Genomic DNA, 5,099 nt, shown 5'->3' on the forward strand with positions numbered 1-5,099 from the left:
AAAAGAAAGTCAAAACGTAGAGACACAGAAGGGAATGCGACTATTCGGCAAGGCGTGCGGAGGAGGCAGCGGAGTGGCAGCGCTGTGACTGGGCTGGAGTGGCAGCGCTGTGTGAGGACGGAAGGCGGCCTGACCCTGGAGCGGTGGGCCGGGCGGGCAGGCGTGGGGTCTGTGGCGTTGGCATGCGCACGCGAGTGTGCAAGGCTTGCTCCGAGGACCCTGCTAGGCCCGCGGGGCTGTGTGGATGGCTTTGCGGTGCGAGCAGTGGAGACGGAATTCGGAGAGACTGGTTTGTTCCTGAAAGGGCCCAGTATCTTCCATGGAAAGCAGTGGAGGAATCCTGAGAGTTTTTGAGTAGGGCAGGGCTGTCCCGGCAGCAGCCAACAGTTGTGCAACAGACCCCACATTTGGCAGTGCCGGGGTGTGCGGGAGGCGATTAGGAGGCCTGTTTGGATGGTGGATTATTCTTCTGTGGTTCTGCCGTGTTCAGCGTGGTGGGAACTTTAGTCTCTGGATGAGGAATTCATCTGACCCCGTGGAATAGGCCCAAGAGCTGGAAAGATTGAATGCAAGTGCAAACGTTTGAAAGGCACCGTTCATTCCCTTTTTCTACAGATCCTGGCTGTTTGTGCTGCTTTCTTTCTTTCTTTCTTTCTTTCTTTCTTTCTTTCTTTCTTTCTTTCTTTCTTTCTTTCTTTCTTTCTTTCTTTCTTTCTTTCTTTCTTTCTCTCTCTCTCTCTTTCTTTCTTTCTCTTTCTTTCTTTCTTTCTTTCTCTTTCTTTCTTTCTTTCTTTCTTTTTCTTTCTTTCTTTCTTTCTTTCTTTTTCTTTCTTTCTTTTTCTTTCTCTTTCTTTCTTTCTTTTTATTGAAACATAACTGATTGTTCATATCTGTGGGGTACAGCATTGAACATCAATACCTGTGTGCAATACCTGATGTTCAAACCATGTTTCTGATGTTACAATGAACTGTACTAAGGACTGTTTGCTGCAGGCATGCATGAGGCGGCCCCCATTCTGTAGATTGTCTCCTTACTCTATTAAAAGTTTCCTTTGATATGCGAATTCTTCTTCGATTGATATAATCCTACTTGTCTATTTTTGCTTTTATTGCTTGTGCTTTTGAAGACTTATTTTGAAAAATCTCTTGCCCAGCCCCATGTCGTTTCCATAGGGGACCATTTTCCTTATGTTTTCTTCTAGTAGTTTCACCAGTTTGAGTTTTACATGTAAATCTTTAATCCATTTTGACTTGATTTTTGTATATGATGACAAGTAGGAGTATAGTCTCATTCTTCAGCATGTGGATATCCAGTTCTCCCAGCACCATTTATTAAAGAGACTTTCTTCTCCTGAATATGTACATATATTGTATTAGTCCATTTCTGTCGCTTATAACAAAATACCTGGAACTGGGTAACTTTTAAAAAAGCAAAATTTATTGTTTAGAGTTTTATAGTCTGGGAAGCCCATAGGCCATGGAACACTTATGGTGAGGGCCTTCTTTGGTGGTGGCTTTACAGCAACACAGAGGTCTCACTGGCAGAAATGGTGGAGCAGAGAGATAGTTCCTCATGCACTTTCTTTTTAGAGCCCTGAGAACCATGCCCATGACTGCCATTTTTAATCCACTCACTAGACATGGTCCTACAGTCTAATCACTTCTTCAAGTCCCCACCTTTCAATTACCATAATAGGATTTCCCACCCTCAACATTTACAGTGGGGATGAAATCTCATTGATGTTAGTTGGGGGGGGTGGCATTCAATCTACAGCAAATATTCTTGGTGCCTTTGTCAAAGATCAGTGGTCTGTAGATGCATAAATTGATTTCTGGGCTCTCTATCCTGTTTCATTAATCGAGGTGTCTGTTTTGGTACCAGTACCATGCAGTTTTGGTTACTATAGCTTTGTAGCATATTTTAAATTCAAGTAGTATAATGCCTCCATCTCTGTTCATTTTTCTCAGGATTGCATTGGCTATTTGAGAGCCTGTTTTGTTTCCATATGTACTTTAGGGTTTTTTCCCCCTATTTTTGTGAGGAATATCATTGGTATTTTGATAGGAATTACATTAAACCTGTGGATCCCTTTGGGTGGAATGGCCATTTTACAAAATGAAATTTTCAAAACTGTGAACGCAGGATATCTTTCCATTGATCTCAGTCCTTTTCAATATTTTCTTCAAAGTTTTATCGTTTGTATTGTAGAAATCTGTCACCTCCTTAGTTAAGTTAATTTTTAAGTATATTTATGGTAGCTATTTTAAAAGGAACTGTTTTCTTAATTTCTTTTTCAGATAGTTCCCTACTAGTATACAGAAATGCTACTTTTGTACGTTGATTGGTATCCTGTAACTTTACTGAATTCCTTTATTAGTTCTTAAATTTTTTTTTGTAGAGTCTCTTAGGGTTTCCTATATATAAGATTATGTCATCGGCAGAAAGAAACAGTTTGACTTCCTCCTGTCCGTCTTGGGTTCTTTTTATTTTTTTCTCTTGTCTCATTGGTCTGGGTAGGACTTCCACTATTGTGTTGAATAGATGTGGAGAAAGTGGGTATCTTTGTCTTGTTCCTGATATAACAGGAAAGGATTTCAGCTTTTCCCCATTCAACATAACATTATCTGTAGATTTTCCATATATGGCCCTTATTGTAATGAGGCACAAACCTTCTATGTGTAGTTTGTTAAGAACTGCTGTAGATCGGATGCCCCCCACCCCAACCTCACTGACCCCATTCTAACTGTTGAGCGTGGGAGATCCTATGATGATAATTGACAGGTGGAGCCTTGAAGAGGTGAATAGATTGTAGGACCACGCCCTCGTGAATGGACTAATAATAGTGGCCAGGGGCATGGTTCTGAAGACTTTAAAAGTAGAGCACATGAGAGGTTAGTCTCTGCTCTGCTCTCTCTGCTTCTACCATATTGCAATGTGAGATGCCTGGGTCACTTGTTCCCGCAAGAGCACAGGCTGGCTGCAGACGCACCGCAGGAACAGCAGTCGCCGGGGAGCGGGCCGATCGCAGGGCCCCGCCGCGTGAGCGCACGACTCGGAGGCTGCCGGCCCCGGGGGAGCGCGCGGGACCTGCTCCAGCTGCGCAGGAAGGTGCCCGCTCGCCTTGTGCCCTGAGCTGGCCGATGCGCTCCCAGGTGCCGGAGTCCGCCGGCGGCGTGCCGCGTGCCGGGGAGGGGGACGCTGCCCGCGGCGGTGCGGCAGACAACCATGGTCGGCGCCTGTGACAGCCCCGGGTCCGCCACCGCCAGGGGGCTCAGGGGAGCAGCGCCCCCGCCGCCCGCCCGGCCGCCCTCCGGTGCCGGACCGGGGCTCCCCCGCCCTCCTGACGCTGGGGGATCCGCAGCCGCCCGCCCGCCGCACGAGAGCAATTCGGCTGCGGAGCCTCTCCCGTGGGAACCGCTCCAGGCCTCGGCTCTTCTCCGCTCGCTTTTTCCAGGCTCGCGAGGGCTGGCGGCTCGGCCCGGCCCCGACCCCTGGCTTTTAGCCATTCTCATAGATGTGTAGCCGCGGCTTATGTGGCTTTAAGTTGATTTGTATTATTAAAATTGCTAACGTCTTTATCATCTTTAAAGAAATTTTATTGACATTGTGATTATATTATTTATGGGGTACGATCTGATGCTTTGATACGTACATGTTGTGTAATAATCGGGTCACTGTGGTTATGTCTTACTCCGCTCATGCACTTATCGACACAGGAAGAACTCTCTGCCTTCCCCTATCTTCCTAAAAGGAGAATGTAAATTCCTCCTTGTGAAGGTGTCCCCCTCTCCCACACGAGAACAATCCTGTCACCAAATGCAGAGACAGCACCGAGGCGGATCTGTGTAAATAAATCTTGTTAAATGACCCTTATCTATTATGTTTCCTTATGTATTTGCCTTCCCACAATTTACCAGCAAGAAGCCCAGACCTCCTCTGCTTCCCTTTGTCTAGTCACTTACCCACAATTTATCACCTGCTGTTACAGTGGCTATAAGTCCCCACGGTTTTTAGCTGTTTATGTTTTTTGGTTTTGTTTTAACATCTGTGAAGCCCCCATGCACATTATAAAATAACTTAGCATCAGGACGGCCAGTTATCTCGGTTGGTTAGAGCGAGGCGTTATGACACTGGTTTGGATCCCGTCACCAACCAACCACCAAAAAAGAAAAAAAAAGAAGAAAGAAAAGAAAATAAATAAAAAAGCATTTAACACCAAATGAAATATATAAGGTTTTCTTCTGTTAAACTGTCTTTTGTCAGTTTAATTCACTAAGAGAGTTTAGGAAAAGGTTTTTCTCCCCTACACCTCAGAAAAAGAAATGCTACAAACATACAACTTTTCATTTGAAAGTTTATTCATATTTTTCTACACCCAGTTTTGTAAATTTCAAATAATAGTTGTTTGATTTGGAATTTGGGTTTCCATCCCTCAGACTCATGGGGCAATCATGGACGGAAACAAAAATAATTAAAATTAAAATCAGGGCCGAGCCCGTGGCGCACTCGGTAGAGTGCTGCGCTGGGAGCGCGGCGACGCTCCCGCCGCGGGTTCGGATCCTGTATAGGAATGGCCGGTGCACTCACTGGCTGAGTGCCGGTCACGAAAAAACGACAAAAAAAAAAAAAAAAATTAAAATCATACAAACTTCACAAAACCAAATAAGTAGAAAAGAGCTAGATATGCTGCCAGTCCCGCGCTGGCTCCATCAGGTTTTCGTGGGGTGAGGCGAGACCCTGAAGTCCAAAGTCTCAGGCACTCAAGTGCTCCTCAGTCCTATGGGATGATTTTTCCATTTAATCTTCTCCAAGATCCTGCACCATCGTCCACAGCCTCCCTCTACTTTCTACAAGCACCGTGGCCAGAGCTGCTTCTGTGCACCTGCCCCACCTGATCGGGCTTCCCACACTGGCCAGAACCCCAGCAAACACCCCCAGGCACAGGGCAGATCTCAGAGCCTATCCCAGGACAGCTTCGGGTGCATGTGCTCTCAGTGTTCCTCCAGTAACCTGCGCTGTGGAGAAGACAGGGCGCTGTTACCTGCAAGCCCTGAGTAAATAGCCTTTTGCCTCTTCTCATTAGGTGGTCTCTGTTTAG

The sequence above is a fragment of the Cynocephalus volans genome, chromosome 4 (assembly GCF_027409185.1).
Source record: "Cynocephalus volans isolate mCynVol1 chromosome 4, mCynVol1.pri, whole genome shotgun sequence".
NCBI classification, from domain to species: domain Eukaryota; kingdom Metazoa; phylum Chordata; class Mammalia; order Dermoptera; family Cynocephalidae; genus Cynocephalus; species Cynocephalus volans.